This window comes from Rhineura floridana, chromosome 3 (assembly GCF_030035675.1).
Source record: "Rhineura floridana isolate rRhiFlo1 chromosome 3, rRhiFlo1.hap2, whole genome shotgun sequence".
Lineage (NCBI taxonomy): Eukaryota > Metazoa > Chordata > Lepidosauria > Squamata > Rhineuridae > Rhineura > Rhineura floridana.
Window position 1 is genome coordinate 22,321,121 of NC_084482.1, and position 17,619 is coordinate 22,338,739.

The 17,619-nt window shown below is 41.1% G+C and overlaps 1 protein-coding gene across 2 annotated transcripts in view; it reads left to right on the forward strand.

Annotated features, from left to right (window-relative positions):
• Window positions 1–17,619, forward strand: part of SMAGP (small cell adhesion glycoprotein) — a 37,091-nt gene that overhangs the window by 9,843 nt on the left and 9,629 nt on the right. The window lies entirely within an intron of this gene.

Here is a 17,619-nt window from a genome sequence, read left to right on the forward strand (position 1 = left end):
TGAAGTTGTTGTATAAGTTCAGGTCCACCTTCTTTAAAGACTTCAACAGGAATCCCATCAGGTCCACTAGCTTTGTTATTCTTTATTTGATTGATGGCTTTTCTGACTTCATCCAAATTAGGGGATACTGCAAGCTCATATCTAGTTTGTTGTTATGGAATTTGTGAGAAGACCTCACCAGCCACAATAGAGTTACAATTAAGAAGGTCATGGTAATGCTCTTTCCAGCGCAGTGCAATAGACTATCCTTAAGAAGTTTGGTACCATCCATTGAACGTAAGGGATTTGTACCATAATTTGTTGGTCCATAGATGGCCTTTGTGGCATTAAAAAAGCCCCATGCATTGTCAGCATCTGCAAAGTGTTGGATTTCTTGAGCTTTCTTTATCCACCAGGCGTTCTTAAGTTCTGTAGTTCTTCTTTGGACCTCAGCCATTGCACTGGCATAGATTTTTTTCTTAGCAGCACAGTTAATGTCTTTCTTCTATATTTGGAAGGCTTTCCTTTTCTTGTCAATAATATGTTCAATCTCACTATCATTCTCCTCAAACCAATCCTGATGTTTCTTAGTTTGGTATCCAATAGTTTGTTCACATGCTGCAGTCATGGATGTCTTCAGTTTAATCCAGTGTTCCTCGACATTTTCAGGGAGTTCCGTTGGTAGATGTTTCTTGAGAGTTGTTTGAAAGCAGGCTTGCTTAATAGGATCTTGAAGGGCATGGATGTTTATGCCTTGGTTTTCTTCCTTGGAGACTACGTTGAGGAACAATATTAATGGCCATAGTAGATCAAATTAATGGGTGATCTGTCCAGCAGTCATCAGCATTTGTCATGGCCTTAGTGGGGAGTACATCACAACGATCTCTGACACGAACAATTACATAATCCAGGAGATGCCTGTTGGTTTTTGGCAAGTTTTAACTGGAGAGTTGAGAGTCGTTCATTAATGCCAATAGGAACTTCTGACAAGAGCTTCACAAGATTATTTTTAATAGCAAAGCCTACTCCATATATTCATCATTCTTGTTCAGGAAGTCCTTACCAGTAGAAGGTATAACCTCCTTTTTCTTCCTTCAGTTGTCCTTCTCCTGCTCTTCGAGTTTCTTGGAGTGCTGCTATGTCAATATTAAAATCTCTCAACTCTCTTGTGATTATGGCAGTCCTGCGTTCAGGATGTTCACTATCTGTATTTTCCAGCAATGTCTGTATATTCCATGTTCCAAAGGTCAATTGTCTTTTGCAACTGCTAAGTGGAGACCCCACTGGATGTGATAATCCAGTCAGGGAGAGAGATGAGGCAGACTATGTTTAGGGCATATTTTCTAGCCTGCTCCCCATATGGGGTGAGCAGAGTGGATCCTGAATAGGACTGCTCAGTCGTGGATATAGCTGCCGAACTACTCAACTGCCTCAGTCCTTGAGCGAGGATGAATGAGTCTGTATCCACCTCCCGTGTGCTGGTCCATGACTAGGGGCTTCCGGATTTCACAGTGCTGCTCCCGTCACCATTTGCTGATTGCCATGGGACTTTCGATTTGGTTTGGTTGGAAGATAACTATGCGTGAATTTGTTTTATGTGGGGAGATCAGCACACAATGATCAACACACAATCTTGACAGAAAAAGGCTTTGCTCCAATGGCATGGATACCACAACGATTGGAAGTCTTTTATCTGCTGTAACCTTCATCCACCTTCACAGCCGTTGTAACATACACATTGTTATCCTTCACCTGTTCTGCCATTGAGGACATTCTTGGATCATTCTTTGGTTCCTCTCCCTTGACCATGGGTGACCCTGCTGGGAGTACATGACTCTCGACGGCATCACTCATAGGGTTCACTGGAACACAAAGCCCACTCACCACTACAAGGTGACTATCCAGCGAGGGGAATAAAATAGTAAAATAGTAAAAATAGCATTAAAATACTATCCACTAAAAACTCAGGAGAATAAAAACTGATGCCTAGAACTGATGGCCCCTTCATTGTTGCTTTTCAAACAGGCCTTGAGACATTTTTGTTTCAAGTTGCTTTTAATTAATCATTTAGTATTTAAGCTAGTTATTTTAATATCTTATTTTCAGCTGCTTTGAGCTAGTATATGTATACAACGTATTATATGGTTTATGTTGTTTTTAATTGCTGCTAAGATAATTATTTTTGGTGTTTTAGTCTTGTACTATAGATTGTAGTTTCATTTATTGTGATTACGCTTTTGATTAATTTTGTGGTTTTAATAGGTCTTGAGTTGCTGGGGGGAGGTGTGCTTGCCCTGAAAGGCGGCATAGCAATGTTGAAACAATAAAAGCTCATTAAACAGTTGCCAGGCAATTAACTCTGAGATGACCTTTCCACAACTGGAGCACCCTCACAAAACTACCATTTCCAAAGTTGCCTAGAAAAGCTATGGCAAACAAACTGCAAACTGTAAATTAGTTTTGAATATAGATATAACCGAGAAGCCTGTAAACTCAGCTGAACGTATATGATATGTACAGGAAGCCATTTTTAAAAACAGCATTTAGTGCAATTGGTACGGTTGTGGCCAGATTTTCCAGAAGTCCCATTGGCCCCCATAAAGAACAATAGCATGATTGTTTGAAAACAGTGGGAGCTGCTGAGAATTAAACACACTAAAAAATCTGATTCTAGAAGTAGACTGACAGTTGGGAGCAAGAGGGGCCAGGGAGGGCCCCAAGACATTTTGCTGCCTGAAGTTAAGGGCAAGATTGAGCCCCCTCTCCATTCCATAGAAGCTGACCCAAGTGGCAGATGGATCCTACTTTAACACTGGGGACAGGATAGCAAACTAGTTCAGGGGGACTGAGGGCCCGTTCACATGGAGATTTAATGTGAGATGGGTGCCACCTTCACTCCCATTTAATTTGCACAGTTTACATGACGTTGCAGAGAAAGGGAATGTGTGTTGCTGCTTTTTCCTTTAAATCCAAATCAAAGCAACTGGCTGAAAATGTGATAAGTGAAGGAAAACCTTCTCTGATTTGCTGCGTTCCTCCCATGTAGGCTCTTTCCTGTTATGTTTTTTGCTGGGGGGTGGATGGTCACTTCAGATACTCCCCTTTCTCCACCCACTAAACTCTCCACAAGTTTCATTTTGTTTCCAGAGGCTTAACAAGGGACTTCCGACTGCTCTGTCCTCCCGTATTTGCTAGAGCCTTCCTTCCCCTCCCCTTTTCCTCCATTAAGTTCATTCCCTCCCCTCACTCCTTGAAACCATTGAGAAGGAAGACACACATACACACACACACACACACAGAGTGAGTGAGTGAGTGAGTGAGTGAGTGAGAGAGAGAGAGAGAGAGAGAGAGAGAGAGAGAGAGTTCCTTTTTTAAAAAAAGGGTTTTACTTCTGCAGGAGAGCCCCGCAGTTGACAAGAAACAATGAAACTGACCAAAAAAAACCCCTTCCCTTCTCTATTAGCAAGATCCATACTCTGGAGGGATGAAGCATGTATAACAAGGGGGCGGGAAGGTGATGTGACAGAAGCCACACACACACACACAAAGCCTGTTTTTTTTTTTAAAAAAAGGTTTCACTGATCAAATCAGTTTCCTGTCAATTGCACCCCCACCCTCTCACTTCTGCCTCTCCCATGCAATTGACAAGAAACAATGAAACTGACCAAAAATCACCTTCCCTTCTCTGTTAGCAAGATCGATACTCCGGAGGGAATAAGCATGTAAAACAGGGGGCAGGGGCATGAAACAGCAACATGAATCCTTCCCAGAGGAACACCGACTAGTGTGATTGGAAAACAGTGGATGTGAAGCTGTAAGTGCGAACCTTGCAGATCTATCTCTTTTTTTTTTTACAATAATTTTTATTCAAATTTTCATAAAACATAGAAAACAAAATCATAAAACATTCAAAGACAAAAAACAAAACAAAACAAAAATGATTAAACAAAAAATAAAATAAAAATGTTGACTTCCCATTTGTCACATATCAAATCAGTTATAGGTCTACCATATATAACAATCCTGTCTCTTAAATCATATTATAAAATCACTTTCCTCCAGTAGTTATCTTAATTAATCATCAAATCTCATAAACATTACTTTATTCTTTCCACAAAAAGTCAAAGAGAGGTTTCAATTCTTTAAGAAATATATCTATCAATTTTTCTCCAAATAAACATGTCAATTAATCCATCTCGTTAATAATTATAATAATCTTATTGTCATAATCATAGTCCAAATAAACATTTCGATTAATCCATCTCATCAGAATCTGTTAGGTCCAATAATTTCAATAGCCATTATTCCATTATCCCTATTAGTTCCATCTTCCATCTTCAATAGTCCTGTTAAGTCCAGTAATTTCAGTGTCCAATCTTCCATTATCAGTATTCCATAATAATCTTGCTGTTGTAGCCATAGTCATATAATAAGAGTCTGATGGGAATTTCCTCTATCCCAAATATTTTCTTGCCATCCATTCTGAATAAGTTGCTGAAACGTTGTAAATTCATATCTGTGTTCTTCTTTTTTAGAAAATGCACTGGCTCATCTCTTAAGAGTTTTTCCATTGTCACATGACTGCAGTTAATTCCATAGATTTTCTCTATATCAAGCTCCATCACATCATTCCAGTCCAGAAGATTATCCAAGCCATTGATAACTTTATCTCTAATATCTTCATTAATTTCTTCAGAGATAACGTTAAATTCCAAACAGTAGATTTTATTTCTAAAATCCATAAACTCCAGATCTTTTTCCAATTCCACATTTGTTCCAATCTCCAGGGCTTGTATCTTCCCTTTATTTTTTCTTTTCTCATCTCTGATCTCATTCTCCTCTCTCACAGGGTCCCCTATTTCTTTAAACTCCTGCGTCATTTTGCTCAGTTCAATTTTCAGCTCCTTACTACCCTGTCGCAGGGTTTGTTTCGTTATCTCAATCTCATCCATTAATTTCTGAAACATAATTACTTCCAGATTCTCAGCCACTTTCTTGATTGCCATTTTTAAAACCACGAAAACAAAGCAAAACAAAAATAAAGAAGAACCACTTCTTATTTCAGCAACAATTGGGTTAATATTCCAGGCTTGATGACATCACAGTATAAACAGAGCAACCTGCCTTTTCTCTCTTGTGCAAGAATGCAAAACAAATTTAGTTCCCAGCATCAAAACAGTTAGTGGCGTCGTGAAGAAGCAGATTCGTCAAAATAAAATAGACCAAAAAGAGAATAGTCCCAGACAATATAATATTCCTCGGAATAGAAATCAGGAATAGAAATCCCTCTTCTGTTTATTATCTTTAGAATGCACTTCCAGGACAGCTTTTTGCGACAGAAACAGAGATAAGCTGTTAATTTCGTGAATAACAGAGAAGAGCTATATCTCACCCAGAAGTTGTCCAAAGCCGATCAATCTGACAAATCTCCTTTTGCTGCAACAATTTAAACCAAGTAAAAAAAATAATAGAAAGAAGGGTGCTTGCCTGTTAGTCCGTTATCTCTTTCAAGAAAAGATAAACGTATCGCTTAAGCAAATAGAGCTTGTTAGGAAGTCCGTCCGGCATTGTTGGCTGGACCTTATCTCATAAATTAATGAAATCCAGTCCTCCCAACAAAAACAGGCTTAGAGGTTGATCTCTACGTTTCTCCCTGCCCGGGAGAAATTTCATCAGTCAAAAAAAAAAATGTTCTGACTGATTTATATCTGAATAAGCTTCTTTTGAGGCGGGAGCCCGTCCCAAAAGCAGGCACAAGCGAAGTCACCCTTCCCGGAAGTCCCGAACCTTGCAGATCTATCTCGATGACAACAGCTGCATCTTTAATTCAAAGTTCGGCTCCCGTGTGAATGAGCCCCAAGACAGGCCATGTTGCAGACACAGCTGTCCTCCAACAGAGAGGAATGGCCAGGTGGGAGGGGTTTAGGAGGAAGAGCCAGGAGGCTATGGCCCCTTAGCATCTGCCTCCTGAGGCGATTGATGAACTTCGCCTAAAAGAGTTGGCATTACAAGGGACAAAAGACAGTTGCTAGGCCCCTGTGATACTTAATGAGTAACTGGAATTGCCAAAGTTTGCCCTTCTGTAAAAGGCACAAAAATGTTTGGCAAGCGTATCTAACAGAAGAAACTGTACCTCCCAAACTTCTCCCTGCCAGGTGACAGTAGGTGAATTTTGGTCTTGAAGAGGTGAAGGCTTGCCTTCCCCCACAAAAGAAAGTTACAGAGGGTTGTTGCAGTGTGGTAATATGGAGACCTGAAACCCCATATGCCTGTTCCTAACACTTGCACATCTCAGGCCATTCAGGAATTGGAAACAGCTGTAGCGAAGAAATTGTAAGTGGAGGCAATGGGGCAGGGAAGAAGAAAATAGTGAAAGCGTGGAAATGGAGGGAGGACATGGCATACTTCATCTCCAACTAGGATTGTTACCTTTTTTATATATAGATAGAAGCTCTGCCATATTAACAGGTGCACAGAAAACAGTAAAGAAAGATGTCCCTCAATAATTGTGTTGAGGCTGGAGGGAAAAACATAACCTATGGCTTTCTACCTCCTATACAGTTAAAAACATAGCACCTCAGTACATAATGAAGCAACTTCCGAAACAACATGAGAAGTGAAAGACAACAATCCTTCGAAATTTGCACTTCTCCAGATGTTACAATGCAGTTCTTTAGTCAAGTACAGAGATGCACATATTCTATGGTAAAGTGTGCATAAAAATGCATATATTCATGAAAATTAACATACAAAAATGTGTTATATTAGAGAAAATTGCTTTGCAAAAATGTGTACAACAGGCAAAATTGCATACAAAAAAGCATTATATTAGTAGAAACTTGCATGAAAATGCTGATGAATTTGCATGAGGACTTTAAAAAAAGAATAGTCACCAACTGGTGTGAAAATGTGCAGAACTGAAGAGTGGAAAAATGAGACACAGAAATGCAAAATTGTAACTAAGTTCTGTTCACAATAATTTTTGTGCCCGATATTAATATTTTATACGAATGGGTTACACGCCGGTTAATACAACACATAAAGCCACATAATACTTTCATCACTAAGCCAAGAATGAAAACTATCTTAAATAGTGATGAAGGCAAGCAATAGCACTGCAACAGGGAAAGTTTGTAGTCTGGCAATACTCTTTGAACATCTATGTCAATGGAGGCCCAAATGGCATCCATGCCTAAGAGTTCATTTTTCCAGCTCTGGCTGGCTTGCCATCTACGGCTGATTCTGGACAGTGATAACCTGGTTACTTCAGTTCATGCATTGGTAGTTTCAAAGCTGGATTACTGCATTTCACTCTACATGCCTTTGGGTCTGATTCAGAAGCCATCGCTAGTGCAGAATTCTGCAGGAAGATGGCTTGTGAGGACACCTCACCACCGACATATAACACCAATGTTGAAAGCTGTGTACCGGCTGCTAATGTACTACAGCGCCAGCTTTAAAGCACTTGTTTTAATGTATAAAGCCCTCGATGGCTCAGGCTCTTGATGTCTGAAAATCCACCTGCTCCTTTATACACCTGACCAGACTTTGAAATTACTGGGTGATGCCCTTCTTACAGTGACAAAGTTTGCTAAGATACATTATATGGCAACTTGTGAGGGTGTTCTCAGTAGTGGCACCCTGACTTGGGGCACAATCCATTGGGACGTTTTCCTGCACATCCTTTATTGAGATAGACCGGGGTTACTTCAATGGAGCTTGCACTGGAGAACTTCCAGGAGGATTGCACCACATGGGTCAGATTCCTCGGTCTATGTCTCCTGCCTGAGGGCTACCTATCCCCACACTGCCTGAACATCTTTAGCTCAGGAGGCCTCTAATAAGCAAAAAACCTTGTGGTTTAAGAATGTACCTATAACCCGCAGATATTTCTATCAAACTTTAAAAAGCAGGGAAATTGGGCAGCTATAGTGATGCACCAGGGGAGCAGGAGACATGACCTCCTCTCTGAGATATTGGACTACCTTACAAATTTGTCAGAATGCAAACACCATTTGGGTTGGTCATTCACAGTCCAATCCACTTCCTGTGTAGCTTGGAAGAATTTGGTAACATGTGCCTCTGAGCATATGGTGAGTGGTGGCAACACCTGCCACCTCCAAAGATGGATAATTATATTCTTGTATGTTTGTTGGTGTTTGTGATGCGTCCTTCCCTGGCTCTCCCTGTCAGGTTCCTACCTGCTTGTGGTTACTGCCTGTCTCTAGGCACCACCAGGGACTCCACCAGTCCGGACCGCTCTCTCTTATGATTTCTCTCCCCGCTCTAGCACAGATCTCAACAGATCCCCCTGCTAGGCAACCACCAGTAACGTCCCAATACTAGTATTCCCAGAGACTCTGAATACTGCTATTGTTATTCTCTTCACCGCTGCCACCATTTGTTACAGTTCCCCTTCAGCCTTGGTCATTACCTTACCCTCCCTTCTGGTCTGTGAAACCCCAGCCAAGGATCAGGCCTTTGGTAAACCAAATTAAGTATTTATTAAAGATAACAAAGCTAACAAGATTAACAAGATTTCTTCTTAAGGCACATAAGCATATGGTTTTACTCAATACTAATCCGAACTCCACCTCCCTCCTGGTAAACAACTCTCTAAACCCCACCAAGCAATCCACTCTTTCTCTTCTCCCCCCAGATCCCACAATTCACCACCTCACATTCACACAGATTTACCTGTCATCCTTTCATTTATACTGTCAGCCATTTTAAACATTCAGCCAATCATCAAGCATTCTATTGCCCATTCACTCCCCCTCCTCTTTCACTCCACTTACCAGGTATCTTCTAAAACAACAACACTTACCATATATACATTAATATAGGAACATCACATTTCCCCCCCCTTAAACAACAGCAGAGTATTATTCCTGTTCCAGGATTTATACATCGCGTTAACAAATAAAAGTCTCTATGGGGAAAATGTCTTTCTTTGTTCCTCTGTCTGGTCACGTCACTGCAGTCCCAGCCACTTGCCTGGAAAGTCCATCGGCCAGTACATTGTCCTTGCCTTTGATGAACTGGAAGTCCACTTGATAGTCCTGTAGGGCCCGGGACCACCTCTGCAGCATAGTGTTATGGTTTTTCATAGTCTGCAACCATAACAAGGCCTGATGATCCGTAGTCACTGTGAATCTTCGTCCCCACACGTATGGGCGCAACTTGTTCAGTCCCCACACGACCGCTAGACACTCCTTCTGGACCGACGAATAGTTTTTCTCCCTCGGCGTCAGCTTGCGACTCAGATACGCCACTGGATGTCTGGTGCCTTCTCTCTCCTGCAGCAAGACGACTCCCAGCGCCAGGTCTGACGCATCTGTAGCCACGATGAATGGTTGCTCATAGTCTGGTGCTATTAATATGGGTCCTTGGCACAAGGCTTGCTTCAGTAGATCAAAAGCCTTCTGACATTCATCCGTCCATACCACACGCTCAGAACACTTCTTCTTTGTTAGTTCATGCAAGGGGGTTGCTATTTCCCCAAAATTTCTCACAAACTTCCTATAAAATCCAGCCACACCCAGAAATGCCCTTACTTGTTTTTTGGTTAAGGGGATCGGCCACGCTTGTATTGCCTCCACCTTGCTCCATGAGGGGGTGATTTTCCCACTCCCCACCTTATGTCCTAAATTGATTACTTCCTTTAGTCCAAACTGGCATTTCTTAGCTTTTATTGTGAGGCCTCCTTTTCTTAAGGCCTCCAATACTGTTGCCAGGTGTTGGACATGCTCAGGCACCGACTTGCTAAAAATGGCCACGTCATCGATATAGGCCACTGCAAAATCTGTCATGCCTCGCAACACAGTATTGATTAGCCTCTGAAATGAACTTGGTGAGTTCCTTAGTCCCATGGGTAAGGTCACAAACTCATATAACCCATCTGGTGTACTGAAGGCAGTTTTGGCTCTGGATTGCTCGTCTAGTTCCATTTGCCAAAATCCTTTACAGAGATCTAGTGTAGAGATAATGGTTGCTGCCCCCAATAACTCTAACATTGCGTCTACCCTAGGCATAGGATACGCATCTGGGACAGTAATTTTATTGATTAGCCGATAATCCATGCAAAACCTTGTCGTTCCATCTTTTTTCGGAACCAGGACAATACTTGAGGCCCAGGGACTGATGGATTCCCTGATCACTGCTAATTCCAGCATATCTTCCACCTCCTTTTTGATCCCATTCAAAACTTTCCCATTCACACGGTACGGAACAGATCTGATTGGGGCATGATCTCCAGTATCAATGGAATGTATAACTATACTGGTTCGGCCAGGTTTGTTGCTAAAGAGATTCCTATAGGTTTTCAAAACTCTCAGAATCTCTTCTTTTACTTCCTCCTCTACCTCCTCTGACCATTCCACTTGATCTACCCCTCCTTTGTCTTTGCTTTCCTGTACCAAATCTGGAAGTTCAGGCCCACTTCCCTCAGGGAATAAGGTAACTTGCAACACCTGTGCATCCCTGGTATGGTAAGGCTTCAACATATTTACATGAACCACTTTGCTTTTGTTTAATTGGTCTGTGGTGATTACATATGTCACTGTGTCAAGCCTTTCTCTGATGGTATATGGTCCTTCCCAGTTAGCCTGTAATTTGTCATGTTTTCTGGGTATGAACGCCATAACCATATCTCCCACATTATACACACGTTCTCTGGCTGTTCTGTCATACCAGTAACTTTGCTTCTGCTGAGCTTGACTCAAATTCTCTTTCACCACTTCCATCATTTGTTTCACTGGTTCACATTCACCCCCTCTCTCAGCAGGCATCCACAGTCCACATAAAATCCCATTCTCACACACAACTTGACTCCTCAGCTTGTCAGCGAAAGGAATCTGCTGGGTCAGGGCTTGTTCCTTTACCTGCTTCAAACTGATATCTTTATGCAGCTCTTCCCTGAATTGCTCTGCTTCTTCCCCAGAGACCACTTGATACAGTTTGTCTTCTTCAGCAGGCCTGCTAGTGGTTGCTATGGTGACCTGAGGCTGGTTAACAGATTCCACCCTGTTTGTTTCAGCCCCCCTTAATATGGCTTCTTTTTCTCTGCCAATTTGCTGTCTGGTCACTACATATATTTTCCCCTGTGCCCCCATAACATCTCTTCCCAGTATTACTGGTTCTTGTTGCTGGGCATTAATACCAACTTTATATTGGCCCTCTCGGCCTCTCCATTCCATTTTCACTAGGGCCACAGGCAAACTCTCTGGTTGACCCCTCACTCCTTGGATATTCACCATTTCCTGAGGTAATATTTCTTCAGATTTTATTAAATCTGGCCTCAGTAACGCCTGAGCGGCACCAGTGTCAAGCAATGCCCAATAATTTGCCCCTTGTACACTCACTTCCTCTCTCAGACTTGAATCAAGGTCTGTTACTTCTGTCCAGTTTATCTGGCAAAACTGAACCTTTTTCACTGCTTCTAAAGCCTTGGGCTCTGTTTTCACTGCCCTTGTCTGAGCAGGATTACTAATGGGGTTGGCAACCTCACATTGAAAACGTAGGTGCCCTGGTCTACCACATTTGTAGCATAATTTCTCCTCACTTTTAGGGTACACAGATCCACTCTGGGGTGTCCTGTGCCCTTCAGATTTTAATGGAGGACTCACTCGCTGTGGTACCACATCCCTTCTGCCAGCACTATATGGTCTGGGTTTAAACTCTCTTGATGTTTTCCCCACCCAGCCAGTTCTATTGGAGGCGAAGTGATCCGCCATCTCTGCGGCCTCCTGCACAGATGTAGGGGAACGGTCTTTGACCAGGAGCCTTATTTCTGGTGGTAACTGATGGTATAATTGATCCAGTATCATGAGGCTTTTCACCTCTTCCACTGACTGAGCTTTGGCACTACTCATCCACTTTCCAAATATATCCATCAATTTTGCTCCCAGTTCCACAAAAGACCTCCCTGTCTGTATCTGGCAGTTTCTGAAAAGCTTTCTAAAATAATCAGGCCCCAGTCTGAATCTTTTAAACACTGCTTCTTTGAATTCAGCATAGGTGACGGGCTTGTCTGAGGGGAAATATTGGTATACCTCAGCCAATTCCCCTTTAATCAGGTTTGATAAATACTGCATGTATTTATCTTCAGGTAGCCCCCACAACTGAGCTGCTTTTTCAAAGGTACTGAGGTAAATTTGAGGATCTTGACCAGGCTCATAGACAGCAAAGTCCTTTGGAGTAATTTTTATTCTTGCTCCATCTCTGTCCTTTCTTGTTTCATCAGAATGAAACTTCTCTCTTTCAAATTTTAACTTTTCTACTTGTAATTCGGCATCCACTGCTCGTTGTTTCTCCCTCTCCTCAAACCCCATTCTCATTTTCTCAGCTTCCATCCTCAATCTCTCAGCTTCCAACTCTCGCTGTTTATCTTTTTCCTCAGCCTCCATCCTCAATCTCTCAGCTTCCAACTCTCTCTGTTTTTCCTTCTCTGCACCTTCCATCCTCAACTTCTCTCTCAAGTACTCTATATAAGCGGGATTGCTTAAATATCCTTCTGGGATCTCTTCTCTGACAGGTTGTTTTTGCTGGGCAGTTGGAAATCCTATAAGTGCTACTCTCAATTCATCTACCCCTTTACCCTCGTGAGGTAAATTGAATGTTATGCACTTCTCCACCAGCTCCTCTCTTTTCATTTTTTTTTTTTCAATAATTTTTATTCAGATTTTCATAAAACATACAAGACAAAATCATAAAACATTCAAAGACAAAAAACAAAATCAAAAATAGTTAAACAAAAAGAAAAAAAGAAAAAAAAAACAAAAATAAAAAATAAAGAGTAAAATATTGACTTCCCATTTGTCAAAGATCAAATCAGTTATAAGTCTATAATATATAGCAATCCTGTCTCTTAAGTCATATTATAAAATCACTTTCCTCCAGTAGTTATCTTACTTAATCATCAAATCTCATAAACATTACTTTATTCTTTCCACAAAAAGTCAAAGAGAGGTTTCAATTCTTTAAGAAATATATCTATCAATTTTTTTTTCCAGATAAGCATATCGATTAATCCATCTCATTACTAATTATGATAATCTTATTGTCATAACCATAGTCAAAATAAACATTTCAATTAATCCATCACATCAGAATCTGTTAGGTTCAGTAATTTCAGTAGCCATTGTTCTATTATCTCTATTAGTTCCATTTTCCATCTTCCATCTTCAGTAGTCTTGTTAAGTCCAGTAATTTCAATATCCAATCTTCCATTATCAGTATTCCATAATAATCTTGCTGTCAAAGCCATAGTCATATAATAAGAGTCTGATGGGAATTACCTCTATCCCAAATATTTTCTTGCCATCCATTCTGAATAAGTTGCTGAAATACTGCTGTAAAATCATATCTCTGTTCTTTTTTTCAAAATACACTGGGTCATCTCTTAAAAGTTTTTCCATTGTCACATGGCTGCAGTTAATTCCATAGATTTTCTCTATATTGGGCTCCATCACATCATTCCAGTCCAGAAGATAATCCATGCCATTGATAACTTTATCTCTAGAATCTTCATTAGTTTCTTCAGAGATAACATTGAGTTCCAAACAATAGATTTTATTTCTAAAGTCCATAGACTCCAAATCTTGTTCCTGTTCCACGTTTGTTCCAATCTCCGGGATCTCCTCTCTCACAGGGACCCCTATTCCAGTCTCCAGGGTCTCCTCTCTCACAGGGACCCCTATTCCAATCTCCGGGGTCTCCTCTCTCACAGGGACCCCTTCCAGGGTCACCTCTCTCACAGGGACCCTTATATCTTTAATCTCCTGCTTCATTTTACTCAATTCAATTTTCGTTATCTCAATCTCATTCATTATTCTCTGAAACATAGTTATTTCCAGATTCTCAGCCACTTTCTTAATTGCCATTTTAAAAGAAAAATATAGGAAAACCACTTCTTATTTCAGCAACAATTGGGTTAATACTCCAAACTTGGTGACATCACAGTATAAACAGAGCAGACAGCCTTATCTCTCCAATAGTTAAGTAAACAAAATGCAGTTCCCAGGATCGAAGCAATTAATGGCAATCGTCAAGAAACAGATTCGTCAAAATAAAATAGACCAAAAAGAGAGTAGTCTCAAAACAGTATAATATTTTTCAAAATAAAAATCTGGAATAGAAATCCCTCTTCTGTGTGTATCTTTAGAATGCAAATCCAGGACAGCTTTTTGCAACAAAAACAGAGATAAGCTATTAATTAGTGCGTAGCAGAGAGAAGTTACGGCTCCCCAGTGAGATGTCAAAAACCGATCAATCTGGCAAATCTCTTTTAAACAGCAACAATTTAAGTCAAGTAAAAGAAAAATATAGAAAGAAGGGTGCTTGCCTGTTAGTGCGTTCTCTCTTAGAAGATAAGATGAACGTTCGCTTTAACAGATAGAGCTTGCTGTTGAAAATCCGTCCCACCTTCGTCGGCTGGACCTCGTCCCATAAATTAATGAGATCTGGTCGTCCCAACAAAAATAGGCTTTGAGGTTAATCTCTTCGTTTCTCCCTACCCGGGAGAAGTTTAATCAGTCAAAAAAAAAAGAAAAAACTGACTGATATATCTGAATAAGCTTCTTTTGAGGCAGGAGCCCGTCTCAAAAGCAGGCACAGGCTAAGTCACCCTTCCCGGAAGTCTCCTCTCTTTTCATTTTTATGTATTCAGCCATGGTCACTCAGTCTTTGCCACACACTCTTTGCCAGTCACTCTCACAAGTAATCTTGTTTTGTTATTTCTGTTTGCCACACCACTGTTAGGGATTCTCTAGTATTCGTATCTGGATTCTCTGTTGTTCGTATCCCACCGCTCCCACCACATGTGATGCGTCCTTCCCTGGCTCTCCCTGTCAGGTTCCTACCTGCTCGTGGTTACTGCTTGTCTCTAGGCACCACCAGGGACTCCACCAGTCCGGACCACTCTCTCTTATGATTTCTCTCCCCGCTCTAGCACAGATCTCAACAGATCCCCCTGCTAGGCAACCACCAGTAACGTCCCAATACTAGTATTCCCAGAGACTCTGAATACTGCTATTGTTATTCTCTTCACCGCTGCCACCATTTGTTACAGTTCCCCTTCAGCCTTGGTCATTACCTTACCCTCCCTTCTGGTCTGTGAAACCCCAGCCAAGGATCAGGCCTTTGGTAAACCAAATTAAGTATTTATTACAGATAACAAAGCTAACAAGATTAACAAGATTTCTTCTTAAGGCACATAAGCATATGGTTTTACTCAATACTAATCCGAACTCCACCTCCCTCCTGGTAAACAACTCTCTAAACCCCACCAAGCAATCCACTCTTTCTCTTCTCCCCCCAGATTCCACAATTCACCACCTCACATTCACACAGATTTACCTGTCATCCTTTCATTTATACTGTCAGCCATTTTAAACATTCAGCCAATCATCAAGCATTCTATTGCCCATTCACTCCCCCTCCTCTTTCACTACTTACCATGTATACTCTAAACAACCAGCACTTACCATATATACACTAATATATAGGAACATCACAGTGTTCTTCTTAGTTTGCTTCTTTCCTGTGTTACTAATGTTTCTACAAAGAATCTAATCTAGATAATTTTATTTCCCTCATTATTCATCCTAGAAATCTGTGTCAAAATTATTTTTATTAATTTCAAAGCCTTTTTATTGGTCAATGTCATGTGATGGTGAAGACAGCCTTTTGTGTTTCAAATTGGAGGTTATGTTCTATTTCTATTTTGGGTGCATTAACAGTGGAATCTGAAACTGCAGTTTGATGTAAAATCAGACTGGTTTTACAATATGTTGCTACTTCAGCAATGACTCTAGCTGTTGAAAAAAAGAGGATGCATGTTTTCAGCCTGCTATGTTTAAACCACTTCATTTAAGGCAATGTGGGCATGGTCAATTAAAAACATTGAGCACACCTAGAATTTTGCTAGAATACATTTCACCTCCCACTGTTTTATCTTGGGCAAACTGAGACACTCCTGATGTCCACTGAAGTCTATTCTGCAGAATAGTCAGTGCCATTATTCCACAATTATGTTTGTTTTAAGTGTAAATTTTGCAAAGTGTTGCTGTACTTCACATATTCACAGAAATAGAAGCAAAAGAAAATGATTTCCTATAGGAAACACTAAAATTGCAAAGTAAATCAGGCATATTTAAAGTGACCATCTGAACTATATCAACTTAACAATGTTGCTTCCTCCCTGCTAAAACAAGATCAGCACAGCACATGTCTTGTTTCTATTATTTGGGCTGATTGCAGGTGTTGCCACCACTCACCATATGCTCAGAGGCACGTTACCAAATTCTTCCAAGCTACACAGGAAGTGGATTGGACTGTGAAAGACCAACCCAAATTGTGTTTGCGTTTTGACAAATTTGTAGGGTAGTCCACTGTTCCTTTTTTAGTATCAAAATGTAGTATTCCTTTGAAGTTTTGCAGTTCCATAATGGCAAAAAGCAACTTTAATGTAATACATGGTGAGGACAGTATATATTTTAATAAAGTACTGTCAATGTTCTGGCATACGACACATAATCAATCAATACATAGTTTTTTCATGGTCACCACTGTGTTCCTTATTCTGGAGCTTTTCATGCCTTACTTTGGAGCTCTTGGCAACCCTAATTCACTGAGCAAGGTACCCTTCCCCATCCTACCCAACCCCCAACTAGGTTCTCTTCCCATTTCCCCTCTGGGCCTAGAGTAGGGGGTGTGGTCTTTAGGCAGAGACTCCACAGGCACACTGCCATGTCTTAGAAGGCCTTGGATGGTGCTTAGTCGTGACCATTTGTGACTCAGGCTCCACAAAGAGAAAGCAGCAATATTAAGAGGTGAGAGGAAGCTTCCAGTTATTGCTCCTCCTGTTCCACTTGGTTCACTAATCTCCTTTTCCCCTCTCCCTGACCCCATTAAACTGAACTGCACTCCCAAATCAAGCTGACATTGCAGAGGCCTACCTGATGTGGTAGGCATGCTGCTGCACCCTGTAATATATCTCCTATTTCCCTGCCTAGTTAATTTTTCCTTACTGGCTCAGGGCCCTCTTCTTGGGCTTCTGCTTTATTCACAGTTCTACTCTTTGCCTTGCAGATCTTGATTCTGGCATTATCCTTGGGCCCACATGCCCTCTGTCTGCCAAACCTATTCCCATTCGTTGTTTCTTCCTTTCCTTCTCGTGCCACCTCTGGAATTTGCGTACCCTCATCCAGAAACCAGTTTTTTTGATAGAAGAAAAACTGTCTCCTATCATTCCTTTCCTTCAATCAAAGCTGTCTCCCCTTGCTTTGGCAGATGTGTGGGGAGAAATGCTATTGGGGAAGGGAAGAGAGATGGAGCATTTAAGCATTTCCACCCCACCCTCTTCTCCAATACCAGTTTCTCCCCATTACTACCACTAAAGTGACTTTCCAATTAAAAGGGGATGTTTTTTCATGTTTGTGTGAAATGTACTGTTTTGCCATAGCACTGTCACTGTTGCTCCTCTCTGCTTTAGTGAATTCTCCTTTTCTCATACATCTTTCCCCCAAGGCTTTAGTGGCGGCTTTGACCTCCATCCCTGCCAAGTCTTGCAGTTCCAGTTCCTGCTGCTCACCTACACACCTCCATCCTGATGCTTCTTTGCCTTCAAAGTGGGATATA